Source organism: Ursus arctos, chromosome X, assembly GCF_023065955.2.
Source record: "Ursus arctos isolate Adak ecotype North America chromosome X, UrsArc2.0, whole genome shotgun sequence".
Classification (NCBI taxonomy): Eukaryota; Metazoa; Chordata; class Mammalia; order Carnivora; family Ursidae; genus Ursus; species Ursus arctos.
Genome location: NC_079873.1, coordinates 94377707 through 94403702, shown reverse-complemented (window position 1 = coordinate 94403702; position 25996 = coordinate 94377707). Strand labels below are relative to the sequence as shown.

Sequence of the window (25996 nt, the reverse complement as noted above, 5' to 3'; positions counted from 1 at the left end):
CAAGGCATGTGCAGAGGAAAAGGAAAACGTACCGTTTGGTGACTAGCTTTTTCTCCTTCCCAGGCTTATGTAGTGCTTTCTCCATGGCATTCTGAAGGGAACATAGCCACAAGAAGCAAATCAGGGAAAAAACGTAGTGTTCCCATATATTTCCAAACCATACAGCATGAATTTCCCCCAAGAAACTTAATACATGGTTTTCCTCCTTTGTTTTGCAAATAGAGTGTTTTTGTGAAACCAATATTGAGAGTACAGCTAGTACAGCTAGCTGTGGCCTCTAGTTACCTTATGTTTATGGAGATCTGACCACTGCTACACTTGGATCCCCCCAAAATGAGCTCTATTATGCTGGCCTTGTTGAGATTACGTGTTCATGCTGCGGAAATACCACCAATCTTTTTTTTTTTTTTAAGATTTTATTTATTTGTCAGAGAGAGAGAGAGAACACAAGCAGGGGGAGTGGCAGGCAGAGGGAGAAGCAGGGAGCCGGATGTGGGGCTTGAGCCCAGCACCCTGGGATCATAACCTGAGCCAAAGGCAGACGCTTCACTGACTGAGCCACCCAGGCGTCCCAAAATACCACCAATCTTAAAATAGGAGAGCAAACAAGAGGCCTCAGGCAAGGAGAAAAAGCCTTTTGTGCAGCTTGGAAACTTCTGAAAGGATTTAAATATAGTGTTAACCCATCAACTAGGATACCGAGAAGAGAAGACAGCGGAGTCTAAAGGACAGTTTTGTTTGTGTGTTTCTTTGCAAAAATAGTTGGCAGAGCCATTTTATGATCCCTTACCCTCATTGCTGTCAACTATCTTCCTAAAATGCGTGTTCCACCTTCTTGCCTTAAGAATAAGGGATGAGGGGCGCCTGGGTGGCACAGCGGTTAAGCGTCTGCCTTCGGCTCAGGGCATGATCCCGGCGTTATGGGATCGAGCCCCACATCAGGCTCCTCCGCTAGGAGCCTGCGTCTTCCTCTCCCACTCCCCCTGCTTGTGTTCCCTCTCTCGCTGGCTGCCTCTATCTCTGTTGAATAAATAAATAAAATCTTAAAAAAAAAAAAAAAAAAAGAATAAGGGATGGGCTTGGGACCTCCTGTTTGAGTAGCAGCGCCTAGAATAAGCTGCCCTGCGGGACAACAGCGGCTCCGGTCCAGGATCCCGGAACTGTAGCCAGAGCAGCGCGAGCTGACCTGGTCCTGAGCCCAGGAAGGTTTGTAGGGTGGGCAGTTTGGAGCATGGCCGCAATGGTGTGCCTCTTTCCCCTCAACCCCTGGGTGGCCAAAGATTGGTAAGCATTTTTGGGAGCTTGGGTCGAGTTGGTCTCCACTTTCCGTGACACTACAGGCTGAAATCAAGGCAGCGTTCCCGGCTTCGGCAGCTCTCGTGTCCCAACTAGACAAGCCACAAATTCCATGGGACCCCATGACTAGGCCTTCCTTTGTCAGACGACTTTTTAACTCTCAAGAGGTTTCAGAGAACTGATGACCTCTTAGACATCCTTGAAGGAAGTCTGCCTAAAAACCCAACGCGTTTTCTCCTACTAATTATTTACTTGGCACTGCAGATAGTCTTTTCAAACTGGGAGCCGTTCCCATCCATATGACTTTATTAAATAGGACTCACTATTTACAATGCCCAGATGACCCCCGATACAAGGTGACTTTTTCTCTAGTGGGGAGGGGGCAGGAGATAACTGGACAGCTGATGATCAGCTGTCAGGTTACAGACCTTTCTTTACCCTATTACCAGGCATTGGACCAACAACAAGGACCCAGGGCAACTCACAAGCTAGACCTGCATCCGATACCTGAACAAACCACTTGAATATTAAAACTGGGAGAAGAGAGATAAAGCAATAAGCCTAGTCCGGAACTTGGCACTTAGCTGGTGCTCACTAAGGATGAGCTAAAGGGGGGAAGGTGCTCATTTCCCTGAGTAAATAGCTTCTCTTGGTGCGGCGCGTGAAATCTCAGTGGCATATACAGTTGCATGTGGGGTTTTTTCTACTTTGACAGTAAGTGTTCAGTATGCTAAACCGATCCCCTCTTCCCTCTGTTCGTAGGTTTGGTTTAAGAACAGGAGAGCCAAGTGTAGGAGAGATGAGAGAGCTTCGATGCTCAGAAATGCGCCACCTGCTAACCTGGACCACCTTTTTGTCCTCATGTTGGATGGGCCCTAGAATGGCACCCTCGCGCAGAAGCCAGATTGGAGATGGGGTCTTTTGGTGCCACTGGCACCCCGCTACCCTCATCTCCCCTACAGTTGCATTATCAATAAAGAGCTAAATTCTGCATGCGTTTGTCTTCGTGTACCAAATGGGGGCAAGTAGGGTTTGTATGTAAATTGATAAGGAAATGCCATCGACACAGGATGACAAGGAGGCTTCCTTTCCCGAGGTGACATCCTGGAATCACTCTCTGGAGACCTGCATGTCGCAGGAGCTCCCCAAGTGCCCGTGATGAGCTCCCACTGACCCGTATATTCTCTTCCATCCTTCAGCCCGTCTTCATCCCCTCCTTGCCCCTTTGGGACCACAAATCTGTGCACGATGGGGGTGGGGTGAGTCCCTAGGGAGAGAACAGTGTCGTTTCCGGGGACGAGCTCCACTCATGCTGACACGTTCAGGCTGAACACTGGAGTCTAGGGGGAACCTCCTAAGAGGCTACTCACAGGGACTTATGGGAAGGTGGCCGCCAAACATTCACCCGGGATGTTTCCAATTCTGTTCACTACCCTCCCTTTTTGTGGAGGAGAGGGCGGAATAGAAGCCATTCTGGCACACATTGAACAGGAAAATGAGAAGAGATTCCATCAAGACCACAAAGAGGCTCTTCTTTTTCTTCCACCCCCACCCCCCGCACCAGCCCAGGAAAGCACATTATAGATCTTTCTCCAGCTCAGAAGCTGACTAGCACGGCTTCAAAAGTATTTTGTCACCTTCAACATCCTTGAGAGGACCCCAATTCCTGTTGTTAAACACTGAAAGGGGACCTGTGGGTTTACTGCTGCTCAAAGCAAGAGTAAGCAGATGGTCTCCAGAGCAGTGTTCTAGAATAATCACTCATTGTGAAGAAGCAGTCCTACCTTTGCTTTGTTTAAGCTGTCTTCTTTGTGTGCAAATGCCAGTGTAGAAAAAAACAAGTAAGGGTGGGTGAAGTGAAGCGGCCAGGTCCCCCCCACACTTTTTTTTTTAATATGGAAGGCTTCCCGAATTTGCGAGTCATCCTTGTGCAGGGGCCCTGCTAATCTCTGTATTGTTCCAGTTTTATCATTTGTGCTGCTGAACGGAGCACAGGCCCGCTTTTTTTCAAAAGCATTCCTTTCTTCTCAGCTCAACCTTTGTTTTTGAGGAACCTGCAGCAATGTGAGCCCCTTTAATGGAGTTCTATGTTAAAAGTGACCAGCGTGGGGCCACCACAGTCCTGTGACGTGATGGCAATAAGGACAGATAAGGTGCCATGATCACATCAGAATTTCCTCTCATGGAGTTAATCGGAGACCGGTTTCACAGCATGTTTGTTGTATGTTCCCAGTGTGGGAGGCTCTGTCTTCTTGCGAAAGCATACACGCTTGGCTCTGGTGGCCCCTAACGTTTTATTCCTTCTTCCCATCTCTCTCGCTTGTGCGTGACAGATGTCAGAGAAGCGGCTGCGAAGTCAGGCTTCCACAAAGAGGATGTTACTGTTACCCAGAGACCCCAGGCCTTGTTGGGAGTGAGGGAAATTCAAGAATGTTCCTGCGCATACATGCCCATTGCCATTCTCAGCAGATGATTTTGAAACCAAAAATTACCTTCTAGTGGTGACCACTGTCCTTCTTTTTTAAATATTATGCTTTTCAATGCTTGAAGTACCTTCAGAACTACGGGGTCTCTACCAATAAGCTCCAGGTAGCGTGAGACCCATTCCTGACCCCTTCCCTGCTCTGGCCGCAGCTGGAAGAACCACAGTCAGGTTTCCCACCCTGAGACTGAAAGCCCGAGAACACTCAGCACGAATCCCTCAGGTAACCCTCACATCCAGTCTGACACACGCTAACAAAGAACATTCTTTTTGAAGCTCAGGCTGCCTGGAAGAAACAACAACAAAAAAGAGTATCTTTCCTGTAAGTACGTGGCATTTTTGTCATACACCCTATGTTTCTAAACTTGTCTCTCCTTTCATTTTTTTTTTAAGATTTTATTTATTTATGTATTTGAGAGAGAGAGAGAGTGAGAAAGAGAACATGAGCACGTGGGGAGAGGGAGAAGCAGGCTCCCAGCCGAGGAGGGAGCCCGATGGGCTCAATCCCAGGACCCCGGGATCATGACCTGAGCCAAAGGCAGATGCTTCACAGACTGAGCCACCCAGGCGCCCCAAAAATAAAATCTTTTTTTTTTTAAGATTTTATTTATTTATTTGACAGAGAGAGAGAGAGACAGCCAGGGAGAGAGGGAACACAAGCAGGGGGAGTGGGAGAGGAAGAAGCAGGCTCCCAGCAGAGGAGCCCGATGCAGGGCTCGATCCCAGAACGCCAGGATCACGCCCTGAGCCGAAGGCAGACGCTCAACGACTGAGCCACCCAGTGGATTTTTAAGATTTTTTTAAAATCTTAAAAAAAAAAAAAAGAAAGAAAAAGAGACTAGCGACCAACAACTTCATTGACCTGAGATAGGTTGTAGATGTTAGTTTTTTTTAAAGACTTTTTTTTTTTTAAGTAATCTCTACACCCACCATGAGGTTCGAACTTCCAACCCCAAGATCAAGAGTTTCATGCCCTACTGACTAAGCCAGCCAGGCGCCTCCATAGGTGTTAGTTTGGGCTGAAAAGTTGTAAGTAAGGAGTGTGGCAGATTCAGCGTTTTACAGTAATCTAATAGTTCTGGATGTAGCCTTGCTTTCTACAATTTTCCACAATGAACAACACATGCCAGCTAACTTTCAAAATGGTAAGGTTGATGGTCAAATTAAGTAGGAAGAAGGCGTGAACTATTTTGGAGAAAAAAAACTTTTTTTGATTAAAATTAGATTTATGTAACTGGATCTTGATTCAAACAAATATGGTCAGAACCTTGGAGATTTAACTTGGAAGCACCTGACCATCAAAACTTCAGACAACTATTTTAGCTACAAGTGCTTAGAAACAAAGGGCCAGGGGGAAAGGAAGGGACCAGAAACAATTCTTTATCTCAATACAAGAGTGTGGGTTTGCCTGACGGACTCAGGCAGTAGAGCGTGCAACTCTTCATCCTGGGGTCCTGAGTTCAAACCCCATGTTGGGCATAGAGATTACTTAAAAAAAAAAAAAAATCAATACGAGAGTGTGGTCCCTCAGGGGATGGCTCAGTCAGTAGCACATGTGACACTTGATTTAAAAAAAAAAAAAAGCAGTGGCGCCTGGGTGGCACAGCGGTTAAGCGTCTGCCTTCGGCTCAGGGCGTGATCCCGGCGTTCTGGGATCGAGCCCCACATCAGGCTCCTCCGCTATGAGCCTGCTCCTTCCTCTCCCACTTCCCCTGCTTGTGTTCCCTCTCTCGCTGGCTGTCTCTATCTCTGTCAAATAAATAAATAAAATCTTTAAAAAAAAAAAAGCAGTCCCTCCAAACAGACATGAGAAGTGACTTTTTCAATAAATAATTACTATAAATATATACAAAACAGAGGAATGGAGTTTGTTCTGAGTTGTTTTCACAAGAAATGAAATACATTTGCCAGAGTCTGATCTTGGGGTGTTCTGATCTTGGGGTGTTCTGATCTTGCTCTGATCGTGGGGTGCTCTGAGCATCCGTATGCAAGGGCTGACCTACCATGCAGTCATTTGGTGTTTGATGTGACACCTCTAGGGAAGGTTAGAACCCCGGAAGTGGAATAACGGAGCAAAAATAGAGGCCTTCGATGGGGCGCCTGGGTGGCACAACGGTTAAGCGTCTGCCTTTGGCTCAGGGCGTGATCCCGGCGTTATGGGATCGAGCCCCACATCAGGCTCCTCAGCTATGAGTCTGCTTCTTCCTCTCCCACTCCCCCTGCTTGTGTTCCCTCTCTCGCTGGCTATCTCTATCTCTGTCAAATAAATAAATAAAATCTTTAAAAAAAAAAAAAATAGAGGCCTTCGCTGCCTTTCCTGGTCGGTAAGGTGTACTTGTTCTCATGTGATTTGCCGTAGCCCAGGATGGGGACTGGGGTTCTCAAACCTTAAGGGAACACCTCAGGAGTCAGTAGCTGTGCTAACACAGCCCTCGTCCTAGGAATGCTGCGGGCCATTTTACTTGGGGATTCATCTGAGACTTCTGCTCACTCCCATTAAGCCAAGGCAGCAAGGTGTCCCAGTGAGAGCCAGCCCTTGCCTCAGCCACTTCCTCTCCGCAAACTGGTACTCATTTTCCTTTGTGGGACTCACACAACTCGCTTTCATTGGGCAAGGGAGACAAATGTTCACAGGCCCTATAAGAAAAGGTCAGCAACACGGAGAGCCAGCCTCATGCTGCTCTTCCAAAAAAAGTACCTCTGTCTTCTGGGGGACTCCCAGGTCAAAGGAAGGAATCACGGTTGTCTCTCTGTTCTGGAAGGGCCATCTGTGGGCATCTAGTCCATTCCCTTCCTAATACGGATGACGGAACACAAGCCCCGCATTGGTCCCCAGCACAGTGGGCCCACATCCTAGCGGCCTAGTGGCCAGTAGAGCACAAGCAAACACAAACCAGAGGCACGTGCTGGTGGCCAGAGGGGCAACCGCACCGAGTCTCTATGATACTGTAGTTATCTATGCTGATACCTCTCTTTCTGGAGCAGGTGCTCAATCTAAATTCTTTTAGGCAGTTAGGGGTGCTTGGCGGGCTCCGTCACTGGAGCCAGCGACTCTAGATCTCGGGGTTGTGAGTTCGAGCACCACACTGGGTCTAGAGATCACTTAAAAATAAAACCATGAAAAAATAAATTCTTTTAGGCAATTAGAGAGGAGGCCAAAAGCAATCTGAGTCTTCTATTTCTTAAAAATAATTACCAAGGGGCGCCTGGGGGGCTCAGTCGGTTAAGCGGCTGCCATCAGCTTGGGTCATGAGCCCAGGGTCCTGGGATGGAGCTCTATGTCCAGCTCCCTGCTCAGCCTGGAGCCTGCTTCTCCCTCTCCCTCTGCCCCACCACCTTATGCTCTCTCTCTCTTTCTCAAATGAATAAATAAAATCTTTAAAAAAATATTACCAAAACTAATCCACGTACTAAGGAGATACATGGAGGGCGGCAGAATTTGCTCCCCTGCGCCGCCAAACCTAGAACGGCAAAGAGAAAGTTCTTTTCCCTCCACTACAGTACTCTGAGTCAAGACGACGTCCTTTTCCCCGTGGGCCACTGTGGCAGGTAAAGGAGCCTCCAAGGCAGAGATGGCGGGCTGAGGCCAGGATCCTGAGCACACTTGGAACGCTCACGTCAGTGGACAGCGAGCCTGCCCCTGCCGCTGGCACACTTGGGTCCACCGTTGAAGACAACATCATTCTCGCCTCGCCCCAGAGGGATACCGAGACACCCCCCGCCCCCCGCCTCGGGCCGAGCTGGCTAGTGTTACTTGAAGTGACTAAAGGCAGAGAAGTTGACATTCCTGTCCCTCCCAGGAAGGAGGCGGCCATCCTCCGGAACAGGCGCCTCCAACCACCAGGCACGCTGGGCTGCCCCACTGCCGCTTCTCTCCTGGCAGACACCTGGTGAGGACACTGCCCGGAAAGAAGGGAGAAGCTTCCAGTTCCGGGGGAGACAGATCAGAGAGGGTCCGCTGAGGAGGACTGCTGTGCTCCGGGGGAAGGCAGCGCGATCACCCTGACCGTGAGGAGGAAGACGTGCCCTCTGCTTTGCTGGTAAGCACCCGCACAGTAGTAAAGACGGGAAAGGTAAGACGGTAGTGCCAGCGCGGGCCTGGCTGTTCCCCCCAATGCGCACGTGTACACACACACACACAGACCCAGGCCCAGGCTTTCCTCGAGGACCTGATCCAGGAGCCAAGTGGAAAGGGGCTGCGGGGCTCCACGGGGGAATGTGCTGGGGAGGCAGCTCCACTCACGGGGGCTGGACTCCAACACCAGGCCGCCATAGTAGGAGAGACAAAAAGCGGCCTCACGATTAGTGTGGGAGGGGGGACTTGTCCCCACAGGAGGCTTTACCCTGCTTCACGTGGCCCTTGGTGACCGGGACGTTCCGGTGCGGAGGGCTGCCCCACCGAAGGCAGGCCTCACGCCGACCCAGGCCGGCCCAATGCAGAGTGTCCGCCGAGGCCTCTCCCTTTCGGTCGCCTCACTTCCCCTCTCCCATCTTAGTATTTGGTCCTTCTGCTGCAGGAGCACGTGGGCGCAAAAAGCCAGTGTCTTGGAGCTCATTCTGGGGGGGACCCAGGTTTCCTGGAGGTCACATCTGCATCAGCATAGCCAAAGCACAAAGCGGCCGACTGAGGTAGAGGCTGACGCTAGTTCCCTGTTTCCAGCCCTGGTTTCGTAAAACAGCTCTTCCCGTGTGTGCAAATAGACGGAGGGCTCCGTTCGTATTTTCTTTGGTGAAATACTGTATGAGCTCATACACATGGGGAACCTTCAAAGAAAAAAACAAAGCTCCTAGAGAAAATGGTGAGATTTATGGTTACCAGAGGGGGTGGGGATGGGGAATTGGATGAAGGTGGTCAGAAGGTACAAATTTGCCCTTAAAAAAAATAAGTACTAGGGCACTGGGGTGGCTTCAGCTCAGGTGATGATCCCAGGGTCCTGGGTTCAAGCCCCACATCGGGCTCCCGGCTCAGTGGGGAGTCTGCTTCTCCCTCTCCCTCTGCCGCTCCCCCTGCTTGGGCTCACTCTCTCTCAAATAAATAAATAAAATATATTTTTTTAAAAAGTACTGGGGCACCTGGGTGGCTCAGTCATTAAGCGTCGGCCTTCAGCTCAGGTCATAATCCCAGTGTCCTGGGATTGAGCCCCACATCAGGCTCCCTGCTCAGCAGGGAGCCTCCTTCTCCCTCTCCAACTCCCCCCTGCTTGTGTTCCCTCTCTTGCTGTCTCTCTCTGTCAAATAAGTAAAAATAAAATCTCTAAAAAAAATAAGTACTGAGGTTATAATACACAACCTGCCTATAGGCCCCACTGCTGTAGGGTATTTATGGAAGCTGTTAAGAGGGTCAATCCTAAGAGTTGTCACCACAAAGAAAAGAACATTTTCCTTTTTCTGTGTTTGTTTGTATCTCTAGGACACGATGATGGTAACTGAACTCACCGTGGTAATCATTTCACAGTAGGTGTGAGTCAGATGGTCATGCCGTACACCTCAAATGTATACAGGACCCTGCGTAACTCATGTCTTCATAAAACTGGGAACCATTTCTTTGAACATTCCAAGTGCTGTAGAGTTTGGAAATGGATGAGAACATTTTCTGTTTTTCCCCATTTGTGTCTTGTGGCTCCTTTTCCCTTCAGACCCCGACTGAGAGAGCACGGTGCAAGCCCGAGGAGGCCAACATCAACTCACCCAAACTTCAGGTTGCCTGTTCCTCCGAGCTTGCTTTGCCTGCTCCACAAAGCAGAGAGGCGTGGGCCTGCCCAGCCCTGGCCACACCTGACTGAGCCCAGCCCCTGGTCTGGGGGCCTGCTTTCTTGGCTGCCTGTCTGGCCTCCCCAGCTCCACTCCTGCAGCCCCTTTCCGTCCCATAAATTACACTCTCCATGACTCAAAGCTAATAAACCCACCCGAGTTTTCTTTTTCTCTCTTTCTCATTCTCTTTTTAAAAGATTTATTTATTTATTGAGAAACAGGGAGAGAGAGCATGCACATTTGCACGGGGATTGAGCAGAGGGAGAGAGAGCAAATATGGAGCAGGCTCCCCGCTGATTGAGGAGCCCCATGCGGGGCTCCATCCCAGGACCCTGAGGTCATGACCTGAGCCAAAATCAAGAGTTGGTCACTTAACTGACTGAGCCACCGAGGGGCCCCTTTCTTTTTTCTTTTTCTTTCTTTTTTTTTCTTTTTAAAGATTTTATTTATTTGACAGAGAGAGACATAGCGAGAGAGGGAACACAAGCAGGGGGAGTGGGAGAGGGAGAAGCAGGCTCCCCACTGAGCAGGGAGCCCGATGTGGGGCTCCATCCCAGGACTCTGGGATCATGACCTGAGCCGCTTAAGGGCTGAGCCACCCAGGTGGCCCCAGGCGGCCCTTTTCTTATCTTTTTTTTTGTTGTTGTTGTTATTTTCAAATTATTCTTTGCTACAATTCAGGCTTGTCTATGATCTCAGACAATCACCCCTTGATCTTCTTGAGGCACAAATTAGCTGGCACTGACTGAGCCAATGGAAAGTCTTTCGAATTACCACGTGAAAGAATCCAGCCTGAGGTTAGTCATCCCCCCCACTAGTGACAATTTCCGTACAATGTCTTCATAATGGGACCACAATAAGGAAGATCAAAATCTGGGGTTTTAGACATTCCTCAATAGAATATTCAGTAATGAATTCAAAATTTGAATTCAAGCCATATCCCCAAGGCATATTCTCACCTAGCGTCCCCCCCGTTTGTTAGGTGAGGAACACTTTGTTAGAAATTGTTCTTTTAGTTTCTTTCCTTTACCCTGATTCAAGGTTCTTCTGGCTGGTTTAAGTATTAAATTGACATTAAGAAAAAGAATTAAATTGACCCGAGGCAGGAGAAACTCAAATATAATTATGTACTTACTGAGAAGCTACCTAAACATAAGAGATTCTAAAGACAGTCTGGCAAGATGAGTTTTATGTCATTGGGAACTAAGGAGGAGGGGGTAAGTGGCTGGGACTTCAAAGGGAAAGAAAACCATTCAATAAAGATGAAAAAATGTAAATGTTTGGTAAGGAAATGTTTGCTGGGCCACACAGAAACCATGGGACATAGAGAGGAATTTTAACAAAGACAGATTTTGCTAAATTCCTCCTCTTCTACCACATCCAGTTTTTGTTTTTAAGATTTTACTTACTTATTTGTCAGAGCGCACAAGCATGGGGAGTGCAGGCGGAGGGAGAAGCAGGCTCCCCGATGAGAAAGGAGCCCGACATGGGACTCGATCCCAGGACCCTGGCAGACGCTCAACCGACTGAGCCACCCAGGCGTCCCCACATGTAGATTTTTTATACTGTTGTTCTCTCCGGTGATTGGTCTCTTCCTGGACCAGTCTCTTTATCTAAATTCTTCTAGGCAGTTAAGGGGGAGACAAAAATGTCCACCTGTGTTCCCTGGGCTGGGATTGTCTTCAACACAAAACAGGGTTGTACACTCTGGCATGGTCTGCCCAGAACCCCATCATTATCATTTCTTCTAATCAGCCATCATCTATTTCTATATATAGCATGTTACAGGATTCTTTAAGCCAGCCAGAGATGGCCTCTGTATATTGGGTCTATGTCATTTACTTCTTCATAGCCAGCCAGGACCTGTTAGCTCACACTACCTGTCCAGTTGTAAATACAGACCAAATAAGCAGACCCTTAGCCATTTAGAGCCTCCCTGCTTTGCATAACTGCACTCAACATCTGCTAGCCACACATAAGATAAACTTTTTATTTTTATTATTTTTTAATTTTTAAAAAAATTTATTTGAGAGAGAGAGCGAGAGTGTGCACACGAGTGGGGGGAGGGGCTGAGGGAGAGGGGGAAATGGACTCTCTGCAGAGCAGGGAGACAGACTGAGGGCTCCATCCCAGGATCCAGAGATCAAGACCTGAGCTGAAGGCACATGCTTCACCGACTGAGTCACCCAGGTGCCCCAAGATAAACTTAAAAAAATTTTTTTTAAAGATTTCATTTAATTATTTGAGAGAGAGCGCACAAGCAGGGGGAGCAGCAGGCAGAGGGAGAGGGAGAAGCAGACTCCCCACTGAGCAGGGAGCCTGATGCAGGACTCGATCCCAGGACCCTGGGATCATGACCTGAGTGGAAGGCAGACACTTCACCATCTGAGCCACCCAGGTGCTCCTAAAAAAATTTGTTTTAAACATTTTATTTATTTATTTTGAGAGAGAAAGAGATCACGAGTTTTGGGGAGGGGTGGAAGGCAGAGGGAGAAACAGACTCCCCGCTGAGCAGGGAGCCTGATGAAGGGCTCCATCCCAGGATCCCGAAATCATCACCTGAGCTGAAGGCAGATGCTTAGGCAACTGAGCCACCCAGGCACCCCAAATAAACTTTTTAATTATAAAAAACCCTACGTTGCGGCTGCCCTTCAGAGCTCTGAGATCCAGAGCCTTCCTGCACTGTTCCCAGACTTACAAGTCCCGTCTGCCATCTGTCTCTCCGCTGGGATTTCCCCTTGTCTTCCTCCACTTCTGGGGGGTGACCCCTCTGCCTTAGCCTTTGGGAGGCTTCATGCTAGAAGCGACTTACCCTGCGTGTACACCTGTCAAGTCGTTGCCCGAAGGATGTTCCCGTGTGCTTCTGCCACTTCAGTCCTAGCTTTTTTCTTGTTCAGCCCTCAAATTCCTCTAACTTACTACCAAAGGGTGACAAGGAAAGGGAAGGGTTGGGGAAAGGATCCAATAATTGATACGGGTTCCTCCCAGTCAGTAGGACAGTTGACTGGCAAAATGATCTAGGTTGGAACTCGAAATTTGATATGCTTCTGCCTCAGTTCAGCACCGCATTTCTCTGCATTGTATTCTAGTCTCTATTTGTCGTGGTTGCCTCCTGTGCCCAGTAACCTAGCCAGGCTGTAGTGCTAGTGTGAGCACAGGCCCAAGGCTGCTCCACGACAGAGGTCGGCCTTACTGGCTGGTTCCCCTTCTAGGCAGGTGCTACCCACTGTAAGACCTGTGGGCCTGACTAGAAAACCAGGCAGAACTTGCCTGTGTCCCGAGGGTGGGCTGACCCTAACCCGATGATGGGCTCCAGTGGAGGAGCTTCCTATGGCCGAGCTGGTGATTTAGGGTACTAAAGGGGAGCAGAATTTGCCACCTCAAATATGCCTCTTTGGCATAAGGATTATTTTGGGATGATTATTTTTTTTAAAGATTTTATTTATTTATTTATTTGACACAGAAAGAGAGAGAGAGCACACAAGCACCGGGAGTGGCAGAGGCAGAGGGAGAGGGTGAAGCAGGCTCCCCATCGAGCAAGGAGCCCGACATAGGGCTCGATTCCAGGACCCTGGGATCATGACCTGAGCCCAAGGCAGATGCTTAACCGACTGAGCCAGCCAGGCGCCCCAGGACTATTATTTTTAAGAAACCACAGACAAAGGAATAAATCTGAAACCTGAGCAGAAGCTGCTTTTTTCTGAGAGAGGTTCCCACGTATTAAGGGAAATCTCCGTTTGTAAGGATGTCTCCTTCTAGGTGGGAGGAAGAGGGGGCATGTCTCAAGTGCCAGAAACTAATCAGTCAGGAAGGTGCCAGTTTAAATCTGCATTACAACTGTATCCTGGTTACATTGCTTGGCCCAAAACCTCCCAAAACTGGTGTCCCCTGTTCCCCAACATAATCTTTTGCCTTTAGCTGGAGATGGTAATGGAAGGTGTGGATGGGACCATGTTGGGGAGTTACTTAGATTTTGGGGGTCTCTCCAAAGTATACAGGACGCATGCATGTTATTAAATTTCTGTTTATTTTTCTTCTGTTCATCTTTTATTACGGGGAGGGGCCTCAGCTCTTGGGGAAGAAAAATTTTTCTCTACCTTTCAAAATTTTTTCTGGCTGGTCTAAGAATTACATTGACATGACACAGATTAACAGGAGAAAATCAAATTTAATTCGATACCTACAGAGAATCCACGTAAACATGAGCTATTCCAAAGACAGGCAAAATGAGGTATACACTTGACTCTTGAACAAGAGTTTTAGCTGTGCAAATGCGTTGTTTGTTTGTTTGTTTAAAGAGCTGCCACGCGCCCATGTATTTACAACCGCCCAGCCCAGCCACCGGGGACTGAGTGTAAGGCACCTGGGCACAGGTCATACCTGCGGGGCTCTGAGTGCCCCGGGAGGCCCACCAAGGCCAGCCGCAGGCCTGGGGCGCCCAGGGCTGCAGGACCCTCCGGGTGCTGACTGGGTTGTGGGGACCAGCGTCAGAGGCTGGCAGGCAGGAAGCTGGACCGAAGGGCATGAACGCACCCAGAGGGCAAGGGCAGCAGCTGGCAGGGCGCCCCCAGCCCCCAGGCGCCCCCGCCGCTGGAGTCCTCCATGCCCCCGGCTCTGGGCAGCATCTGGCTGGGGACTGCATCAAGCTGCGGGGTTCCACCGGGTGGCAGGGCACCTCAGCCCCTTCCCCGCGTTGGCGCCTGGGCCAACGTCATCCCTGGGCTCAAGTGCGCTTATGTGTGACTGCGGCTGTCCACGGCGCCCGGCTGGCCGTGCCCCTGCAGGCAGACGGGGCGCTGAAGAGTGCCGCCCCCCGCTGTCGCCTCGGTGGGCTCACCTGCTTGGCGGCGGGGGCTGCCCAGCCACGGCCACTAGGCTGCAGAACATCACCATAGCGACAGCAGGCCAGCGACTGCTGACCTCCCAGCCCTGGCGGCCCGGCCTGCCTACATACGGACTGTTTTCTATAAATATACATACAATACAGTAAATGTATTTTCTCGTCCTTATGATTTTTTTTTTCCGTCCTTATGATGTTTTTAACAACATTTCTTCTCTGGCTTACTGTATTCTAAGAACACAGCATATGATACATGCACATACATACAAAATATGTATTAATTGCCTGTTAATCAGTAAGACTTGCGGTAAACAATAGGCTATTGGTAGTTAAATGTTGGGGGAGTCAAAAGTTATGCCTGCATGTAAACGATTTTTAATTCCAGTATAGTTAGCACGCAGTGTTGTGTTAGTTTCGGGCGCACAGCATGGTGAGTTAACCACTCTATACATGACTCCGTGCTCATCAAGAGGAGTGTGCTCCAGATCCCCTTCCCCTGTTCCACCCATCCCCACCCGCCTCGCCCCTGCTCGCCATCAGTGTGTTCTCTAGAGTTAGGAGCATGTTTTTTGGTTTATCTCTCTTTTTGTTTGTTTCTTTTGTTTCTTAATTCCATAAATAAGTAAAATCATATGGCATTGGTCTTTCTCTGACTGACTTATTTTGCTTAACATTATACTTTATAGCTCCATCCATGTTGTTGCAAATGGCAAGATCCATTCTTTTTTATGGCTGAGTAATACTCATATATTTACATATATGTATATATATATTTATATATACACACACACATACGTACACCCTACATCTTCTTTATCCATTCATCAGTAGATACTTGGGCTGCTTCCATAATTTGGTTATTGTAAATAATGCAGCTATAAACATAGGGGTGCAGGGGTGCCCGGGGGGGGGTTCAGTTGGTTAAGTGTCTGACTTCTGCTAGGTCATGATCCCAGGAGTCCTGGGATCAAGCCCCTTGTGGGGCTCCTCGCTCAGCAGGGAGTCTGCTTGTCCCTTTGCCCTCTCCCCTCCCTCTTGTACAAACTCTCTCTCTCTCTTAAAAATAAATAAATAGAATCTTTTTTAAAAAGATTTTATTAATTGGGGGCACCTGGGTGGCTCAGTCGGTTAAGCGGCTGCCTTTGGCTCAGGTCATGATCCCAGGGTCCTGGGATCCAGCCGGCATCAGGCTCCCTGCTCAGTGGGGAGCTCACTTCTTCCTCTCCAGCTCCTCCTGCTTGTGCTCTCTTTCTTTCTGTCAAATAAATAATTAAAATCTTAAAAAAAAAAAAAGTCCCAGGCCAGCCAGGCACCACATGATATGTTACTTTTGTAATTGAAAAGCAAGTATTTATTTGGGGAAAGCCATTGAGAACTTATACCCACAATTCAAGAGTCATCTTAAAGTCGACCTCTTTAGACTGTGTTTCCAGAATTGTACTGAATGTAAATTCTACCTTTTTTGATCTCCCGTATATTGCTTTGTTATTTAGGTGTGGCGTTTGCCTTGTTCTAAATGATATATGATTTTAAATCATGTATTACCTTTTTCCCCATGACTTGCTTATATCTTTGGTGCTTGTTCATGGTACATAGACACTGATCGATACAATTAAATACACATGTGCACACACACACACACACATGATAGGGAGGAAAAGAGAAACAGAGGGATGAGGGAGGAGGGAGGGTGAGAAGGAGGAAGGGAAGAGGGAGGGAAGAAAGGGAGGGAGAGAGGAGAGACAAAAGGGAAGGGGTGAGGGAAGAAGGGAGTGGGAAGATGGAAGGGGATGGGAGGAAGGGAGAGGGAGTGGGGAAGGGAGGGGGAAGGGACAGAGAGGGAGGAAGGAGGAAGAGACGGAGGAAGGAGGGAAGAGGAAGGGGAGAAGAAGGGAGAGAGGTAGGAAGAGAAGGAAGAAAGGAGGGAGGGAGACATGAAGGGAGGAGGGAGGGAGACATGAAGGGAGGAGGGAGGGAGACATGAAGGGAGGAGGGAGGAAAGGAAAGAGAGAGAAAGGAAACCATCTTTCCATGCTTCATTCTGACTTCATAAAAATTCTGTGAGATGATTATCATTTCAGTGAACAGTGATAGTAATAGTTGCCTTATTTCCCGTGTGTGAACGGAGGCACAGAGACCTACAGCCTTGTCCCTGTCATGCAGTGAGCAGATAGCAGGAAAGAAGAAGAACGAGGCTGTGCCCTGAAACCAGATGCATGTGCTCCAAGTCCACAGGCCGCTTACTCTACTCAATTCCCGGCTCTTTTCTATGAAATTGCTGAAGGTGGGAGGGGTGGTTAGGGGCCCTGTCCCCACTCTAGCTGACAAAAGGTGCACACCTTACTGCAATGCCACCACACACGGAATTTTCCATGCCAATGCAAGGGGACTCCCGATGTACTTGGTGGACAACTGTGGCCTCCAAGCAGGGGCTCTGGCTCTGGACCTTGCTCCCCACCCCCACTAACTGCAATGACCAAGAGCCAGCTGAGACTCCCTGCCCCAGAAACTCATCCTAAAACACTGCTTTCATGAAGGCGCCCCCTCACCCAAACCTCTTTCGGTTTCTGTCACCCCAAACACACATGTTCTCACGCCCTCCTTGAATGCAGCCCCCACCTAACACTGAAGCTTTATGGGCCCCTTAATACAGACTTCTCTGCAGACGCTTCTCTAGCTTCCTCTCCCCCTCACACTCCAGACCCCCCTGGCTGTGTCTGGGTTCTCTGAGACAAGCCTTAGACCTCTTCCCTCCCTCCCAGGTTGCTCACACTACCCCCTTAACGGAAGTTCCCTGCACAGCCTGCTAGCATGTCCCGACTCCGAGTCCCTCTGAGGTGGGAGGGAAACCTCACAACTCCCCACAACCCAAATCAGTTCGACCAGGGGCTGCTAGGAACAGTCTCTTCAGAGGTTTGGGTCCTGGCCCCCCTCCGTCAAGCTGTGTCACCTTGCCAAAATCACCGAACTTCTCCAAGCCTCCGTCACCTTGGTTAAGGAAAAAACTAGGGATGCCTCCACCAGCCCCGGCCCCCAGTGTCCGGCCTCGCTCAAGGGACAGCGGGGAGATGGATGAGCCACGAGCCAGGCCCTGGTGCGCACGCAGCGCTCCCTCCCGTCTGGTCAGCAGCAGGAGCAAGCACAGCTCCGTTCACTCCACAGGCTCTCCCATGAGGGCAGCAGGGACTCCACGTCCCATACCTTCCATCGCAGTGAGGGCCCATGTCCAGCCTGACCCTCAGTCCCGACCCCTTAACTCCAGCGTCACCTCCAGGTGTCTGAGCCCTCCCCGTGGGCCTTACTTGCATCACTTGGAGTAAAAGTCCCAGGTCCGGACAGCAGGGAGCATCATGACCCCCATTCTGCAGAGGGGGCTGGGAGGCACAGAGAGGTCAGCTGATTTACCTGGGCCACAGAGCAAGTGAGTGGTGCTGGGACTCCATCCTTCCCAGCTTCTTTCTCTCACGGGGGCTGATCTCTGTCCCCAGACTGGGAGAACCAGGGCATGAGGACAGCCGAGTCTGGACCAGAGGCCTTCCCCACACCGCCTGGCAGAGGGCCCTGTAAACGCAGCAGGTGACGAAGGTTACTGACCGAAGCCTATGCAGGCACAAAGAGACATGTGGGGGGAGCCTGGCTGGCTCCGTGGGTGGAGCGTGTGACTCTTGATCTTGGAGTCACGGGGCCCAGCCCCACACTGGGTATAGAGATTACTTAAGAAAAAAATAAAACAAGAAAACAAAAAACCCAAAAAAGAAACTTTGCCAAAGGACAGGTAGGGCTACGTTCTGTCCTCAAGACCAACTGCCAGTGAATAAGCATCACGTCCCTTCTCTCACAGGCCCCTGTGAACCAGAAACACAGAACGGACAGCAATCGGAGCTGTGAGGCCGCACGATAGGGCCGCGGGAAATTTTGGTTCTGTCATCTCCCCAGCCCTGGCAGCACCCTGGTGAGGGGTCGCTATTGCTGTCCTCCTTTTACAGATGAGGACAGCAGGGTGGAGTGAGAATCAGCACCTGGGCAGGTTAGCCAGCTCGCCCGGGGGGAGCAGGCCGATGCGGAGGGCAGCCTATGGCCCCAGAGCCCCCCTCCCGGGACTCTGGCACGGGGAGCCATGATCCGGGGCCACTTCTGCTGAGGACGAGGCTCCGTTCGGTTTCTAAGGTGTGCAAAGTGTGAAGTTACGGAGGGAAACATTTGAAGGAAATGCTAGCAAGGTGATGGCCAGGTAGGGCACGAGAGGACAAGGGTCACGTGAGTGACTGCGGTGGAGCGAACAGGAGGGCTCCCTGGAGCTCAGAGACGGGAAAGAACGCGCAGCGAAGCCGTCAGACACTGTAGGTAGTCTAACACGCACACGACGAAAACCCTCGTGGGTCTCTCACGCAGCAACTAAAGCTCAAGCCAAAATTGTGCCTGGGGTATTTGGCCAAGGGGGTGGGGTGGGGGCGGGCAGCACTCAACAAGAGCCAACCTGAGGAGGAAACATTTGGCACAAGTCAGGAGGAGGTGGTCCCACTGCCATCCCTTACCACCTCTGCGAGAATGAATTGGACCTTTCTTAGGTAGTGTCCTACCCATCCTCCAGGAGCTCAAGGCAGGGGCACTTGGATCCCTCAGGCACGGCCGATGACGTGCCTCGGCCGGGCTGCACTTAGGAGCCCACAGGACTGCTGTAGCTTCTGATTTCAAACGGGGTGGATGAACACGGCTGTACGGTAAACACAGGCTAAGTCAGGGACGTTGGCCAGCACAAGACCTGTTCTTAGAAGCTATTTCCAATATATTTACAATATTAACAAGTGTTGGAGCATCCATAAAACAGTTCTTTTTTTTTTTAAAGATTTTATTTATTTATTTGACAGAGATAGAGACAGCCAGCGAGAGAGGGAACACAAGCAGGGGGAGTGGGAGAGGAAGAAGCAGGCTCCCAGCGGAGGAGCCTGATGCGGGGCTGGATCCCAGAACGCCAGGATCACGCCTTGAGCCAAAGGCAGACGCCCAACGACTGAGTCACCCAGGTTCCCCTAAAACAGGGAAAACCACAGAGCCCTCAACCCGGCCTGCTCTCTTTTATTTGACAAGTAAGAAGCATGCATACCATCAAGGTGAGCTCAGTATTTGCTTAGGGTTTTCTTCTCTGGATGTAAAATTTACATACAAAAGAATGCACAACACGTTACATTTATTGAATTGAGACAAACTATAGAGTCACTCTTTATCATCGATTCCTTGCTATACCCCAAATCTCTGGTCCCTTGCCCCTTTATTGTACTCACCTGCAGAAACCAAAAACCTGCTTAAACTCAACTCTGCCACCAATAAGAATGTATCCCCGCTATCAGAAACAAAGGTAAGAAAGGAAAAGAAAAATAAAGCAACAAACAAGAAATAAAATTTATTCCTCGGCAGGGGCTCGGGAATATATTTCTAGAAAAACTGAGGCCGGGGGGGGGGGGGGGCAGCGGCAGGAAAGTGGGTAATGACCCAGACCCAAAGGGTCCCACCATAAGGGACATGTGTGCTTGTATAGAGAATCTAGAAGCAGAGGCATAGACGCTGTGCCCCAAAGTGTTTCAGGATCCATGGTTGTAATGAGACCCCCTAACTCTGAAAAACAAAAGCTGAAAAAACCCAAACAAGCAGGAGCTCTGGCCAGTTGAAGCAGACCTGGAACGCTCTAAGCACTGTGCAGGCTCGTAGCCCTGTACTGAGATGTGGCTTCATTACTAAACTTCCGGAGGCACAGGACACTGTCAAAGGGCAAGAGTGGTTTTATTTGCACAGTGCACCTGAGCACCAGGCGTGCCCAGAAGACCCCAGTCCAAGCTCCTGTTCCAGGGGACCCGGGAGTCTGGCGGGCTCTGACTTGAGCCGCCTCCTCGAAAGACCTCAGACAGTGCCACCCCGGAGCCCATCACATTCCTTGGATTTCTATTCCCTGCCTAGTAGCGGCTGCCGGATTCGTAGGGCTGGCCCAAGACATTCTCCCAACACGTCTGCACAGTCTCCAGAGCGAGGGTGAGGTCTGGGTCTTACCCTACCCACAGGGGCTTGCACGATCCAGCACAGCGCCTTCCTCTGGGGGACACGTGTGAGCCCAGCTCCGACTTGAAGACTCAACCTCTCTAGCTAGGCACTGCGGGTTCCGATGCCCTCGGGGAAAGTGCACCTGCCTGGTTGATGCCCGAGCCCGGGCCGCATGCGCACCTCCGCGAGCCCAACCCCCAGCGGCGGGTGGTATATATAGAGAGGGCGTCTAGTCAGACGCTCGGGAACCCTACAACGCCAGGACCGCTTTGCGGGAGCCCGTTGGCAGGCTACTGCTCTCTGCGTCACCCATGGATCCAGGAGGATCCGACGGGGAATCTGCAGAAGACAGCAGCGGGGATATGGAGCTTTCTGGCCAAGACCAGGACGATGACCCCGGCTTCCTCAGCCTGGGAGTCATCGAGGACCGGGAAGAGCCGCAGGGTCGGTGCCGATTGGGATAGGCGCCTGTGTCAAGCCCCTTTAGAAACGTACGTTCCCTGGGCGAGGGGAGCGGTCTGGACACCCCACAGATGCTGCCCCTTGCCCCCTCCTTCCCATAGCCCGGGCTCTCATGCCCTCATCTTTCTGTCTGGATTTCCTCCTTTGCAGAAACCCAGCCTGTGGTGATGTCGCTTACCGGAGATCCCGGAAACACCGGGTATCCCAGAGACCCTGGAGACGCCCTAGACCACGGGACGCAGGGGCGGCAGCGGAAGCGGAAGCGGGGGCGGAGTTCGCACCTGAGCAGGGCCCAACAGCCGCTGAAGTCCAGGAAGAAGCAGACGGTGACGGTGATGGTGTCGCCGATAGTGATGGCGTTGGCGATGGCGATGGCATCAAAGTTGGCGATGGCGGGTAGCGATGGCGATGGTGACGGCGACGGGGTCGGCGGTAGCGATAGCGGTGGCGGGTAGCGGTAGCGGTGGCGATGGCGGTGGCAATAGTGATGGAGATGGCGTCGGCGATGGCGATAGCGATGGCGATAGCGATAGCGATGGCGATAGCGATGGCGATGGCGTCGGCGAGGAGGCGGACAGCGATGGAGCCGGAGAATTTCCACCGCCTGCGCAGAGGCAGGAGGGGCAGGAGGGGCCGCCGTCGCCGGAGGGGCCACCGCCCCAGGCCACCGGCGCTTGTCCCTTGCCGGCAGAGCGGCAGCAGGCGGCCCAGCGCATCGCGTTTAGCCGGCTGCAGCTGTGCGAGCTGGAGGGCTTGTTCCAGTGCACCGAATATACCAACGCGTTCACGCGGTAAGCGGGCTGCAGCGCTGGGCTCGGGCTCCGGGTTCATGGACGGCGGGCGTCGGGTGGGCCTGGGCGGCCTGGGCGGCCTGGACGGGTTTTCAGCGTCTCTTTCCTCGCGGCTCCTGGAAAATCCAGCGGCCTCGAGGCTGCCGGGCCCGCTGGCACTCAGGCTTTGGCGGGAGCTGAGCGCTCTGCGGGTGGAGCCGCGAAGGCTGGACGTTCGGACAGATTTGAACGCGTCTAGCCCGGAAAGCTGCCCTTAATATAAAAAGTCCTACTGGAAGCATGGTGGGCGGGGCGAGGGCGAGAAGTCTGAGACGATGGAGCAAATGGATTAGGATCCTACCTTTGTTTAATATCGTGATGAATCTACTCGTCGTGAATTATTTCTGCACTCATTTTTAAAAATTTATTTAAGTACTCTCTACACCCACCGTGGGACCCCTGCACCCAGTTTTACATTTTTAAGTACTGCAGTTGAAAACTGTCTGGATTAGTGAATATTCTGCTTTCCCTTAGATTTTGCTAGAGGTCTTTAAAAAATTTAAAAGTTAAAAAAAAAGAAAGAAAAGGGCGCCTTGCTGGCTCAGTCAGTAGAGCCTGTGACTCTTGATTTCGGGGTCTTAAGTTCGAGCCCCACGCCCGTTCTAGAGATTATTTAAAAATAAAATCTTAAAAAAGGAAAATTAAACCTTGCTTGAGGGAAAGCTGCCCTGCAGAAGGAAACCTCAAGCTAGAGGTCACAGAACAAAGAGTGTTGGGGGTGTGGCGTCAGCGGGTGTGGGCGGGGGTAGCGGAGGGGGAAGTCAGTGATACCAAAACTTGAAAATAAGCACAACCAAAGAATGAACAGCAGTTTGTGCCATCCCTTAGCACCTAGTGGGAATGTACTCTAACTTCATCATCACTGAGTGAGAGAGAGAGAGAGAGAGAGAGATGGGGGGAGAGTCAGAGAGAGAGAGAGAGAGAGAGAGAGAGAGAGAGAGAGACGGCCAGCACCTTATTGGAGGGCTCTAATTTAATCCATAAAATGGGTAAGAGCAATGACTGAAAGTCTGTAGAGAGAGATCCTCAGGGATTTTTCTCCATTTGGAAGTTGGTAACACGAAAAGAAACTGAATTAGAACGTCGTGTGTTCTTGGGGACTGTGCCTCCTTTACCCAGGAGACTTGGCTTTCCTTCTAATTCTTTGCCAACCGCGTCTCACTGTAAATCCTGAAATGGTGTGACTTTTCCTAGTGTAGAGATTGGTTCCTAAAATGTCACTGATATCTCCCTGACAAGAAGTTTAAAAAGAGGAAGGAAAAATCCTCTATTTTAATTCACCCCGACTCCAAATACTGAGTACTTGGGATTTTCTCCCCCCAGGCAAGAGCTTGCAAGATTCATGGATGTGCCTGAAGCCAGAGTGCAGGTCAGTAAACCCGAAAAAAACCCCACCATTTAGCTGAGAGCTGTTCTAAAACCGGCTTCAGGACTTGGACACCTTTGTTAGACCTTCTCACCTTCCTGGGGTTTGGTTGCTTTTTCTAGCTTTGGGAAATAAGTGTTGAACTTTGGGGTCTTGGTGGAGCAAAACGGGATAAACAAAGCCCAGGTTTGGGAAATTGCCCGTTTCCAGAGGGAACATGATTTCTTAAAGGAATGAGAAAAATTAGTATAGTAGAGTATCCCTTGTATACAAATATGTATATACGTTTGTATAAACTGTACCTGTATATACTTTTAGATGTCACTGAATTAGACATAGAATACACATATTTATACAGATTTTAAAATATAATATAGATAAAAATATAATCATAATTATAGATCACGTATAGTATAGGTACTATTTTTATATGTAATATATCCCTATATACTAACATATGTATGTGTTTAGATATACATATGTAATATAGAAATACATGGAATGTAGTAAATATAAATATAAGTTATATAAGATATAAAATACATTTAATTCATAGAATATATGCTTATATATTTATCTAATACAGAATATATATTGGATATGTTAGATGTATATATAATAAGTATGCAGTATATCGAAAGTATTTTCTTTTTTTAAGTATATTCTATAACAGATAAATACCGTATATATCGATATGACATGTTATGGCTAATATAAAAGATATTAATATAATTCACATATAATTATTATCTACGATATTATTAATATAGTCTTATGTAATATATAATTACCATATACTATAGCCAATAGATTGTTCTTTACCGTATCATTATGGATTAATATTTATTTATTATTAATTGGTAGTAGTTATTTATTAGCATGTTAATATATTGGTATAGCAGTACCATTACACAGTATTAATGCTTCTCAACAATATTATCATCATGTATTATTTGATTATTATACTATAAGGGTATATTTATGGAATTCATATATATATATATATATACTCATGTGACTTGTATATACACAAGTGTATATTATATAGAATATGTTTCTGTATAACCCATTTGATAATAATATATGCAGAAACATCAATATTATATATAAATGCAAAGAAAGGAATACCCACAAGCACGCACACTCACATACAGCTCAAGTCCTGAAAGGATTATCGCGGACGCAGCACTTCATCCTCGGGTCACATTGGGATGGAGCCTGAAGTGGCAATCATTCCAATTAATGCACCAAGGAGTTGAATGACACTAATTTACTGAAAACAAGCCTAAGCTCTTTGCATAAGGGGTGAATTTGGAAATATTTTGGCACAGGCTTGAGGGGAGATTTCGCACATACGACACAGCAGATAAGCAACTACCTTATGTCCAGTGCCGCTGACACGTACCGGGAGGGTAGAGCGTCAAGCACAAGCGCCCGGGCTCCTGCTGTTGGTTTGTCCTCTCGATATGTGATTTTCTTCGCTCTAGGATTCAGATGAAAACAATCTTGTCATTATAAAATGACTTTATTTTTAATTTATTTTAAAAGTTTAAAAATTAATTTTTACTGTGATTGCTTTTAGTGCAAATGCTGGGGCCTCTTCCTTTATTTTTTTATTTAAAAAAATTTTTAAATATATATGATTTCTGGGGCACCTGGGTGGCTCAGTCTGTTAAGGGTCTGCCTTTGGCTGGGTCATGATCCCAAGGTCCCGGGATGGAGCCCCTTGTTGGGCTCCCTGCCCGTAGCAGGGCCTGCTTCTCCCTCTCCCTCTCCCCCCGCCACTCCCCCTGCTTGTGCTCTCTCCCTCTATCTCTCAAATAAATTTTAAAAATCTTAAGAAAATAATATATGATTTTTTTAAAAGATTTTATTTATTTGAGAGAGAGTGAGTGAGAGAGAGAGTGAACACAAGCTGGGAGGGGCAGAGGGAGAAGCAGACTCCCCACTGAGCAGGGAGCCCGACATGGGGCTGGATCCTGGGACTCTAGGATCTTGACCCCAGTCAAAGGCAGACGCTCACCTGACTGAGCTTCTCAGGCGCCCTAGTGTATATGGTTTCTTGCTCTAGGATTCAGACAAAGGCAATTGTACTTTGTAAGTAAGAAAATATTTTATTTTACTTAAAAGATTTTAAATTTCATCCTTTTTAGAACTGTTGCTTTTAAGTATTTGGTAAACAGGTGTGGACAGTGATGGGCCTACTTCTTCATTTTCTGGAAGTCCTTGGTACGTCAGCCTGAAAACCTTGTTATATGGTAGATCGTGCATTACGGTGGAGATGGGGGGGGAGGTGCCACCTTTGAAATCTGTCTAAAAGAGAAAATAAACGAAAGCAACAATTTTGAGCAGGCTTCCACCAAGCTCACAAAGCTGGAGGCCGATCCCACCAGGCGCCTGCCATCGGAGCACAGGTGGAAGCAGAAGGCGAGAATGATGCCTTGCGGAATACGACTCCCATTCCAATTTCTGAAACTACCAGAGGCGTTAGTGAATATTCCTTTGAGGAATGTCTGACCCCTGACAGTTTGATCTTCCTTTTGGGGTCCTTTTATGAAGAGATTGTGTGGAATTTGTCACTAGTGGGGACTGGCTCTTAGTTCAGGCTGGATTCTGACATGTGCTAATTGGAAAGACTTTTTCATTGGCTCAGTCAGTGAGGGCTAATTTGTGGGTCAATGGATCAAGGGGTGATTGAGACCATAGAGCGTAAGTGGAATCAAAGGATAATTTGGAAAAAAAAAAAGAGAAATAAGAGGGAAAGAATGAAGAAGATTCAGGGCGGGTTTATTAGCTTTGCTGTATGCACACAGTGTAATTTGTGGGATGGAAAAGGGCTGCAGAAGAGAAGTAGGGAGGCCAGACCGGCAGCCAAGAAAGCAGGCCCCCAGACCGGGGGCTGGGCTCACAGTCAGGTGTGGCCAGGGCTGGGCAGG

The 25996-nt window shown here is 49.1% G+C and overlaps 1 non-coding gene across 1 annotated transcript; it reads right to left on the bottom strand.

Moving 5' to 3' along the window:
- Nucleotides 1-3185: 3185 nt before the first annotated feature.
- Nucleotides 3186-3289, bottom strand: LOC113271031 (U6 spliceosomal RNA). The gene has a single exon (XR_003322034.1). It is a non-coding gene; the product is annotated as a U6 spliceosomal RNA (small nuclear RNA).
- Between the last annotated feature and the right edge of the window lie 22707 nt (nucleotides 3290-25996).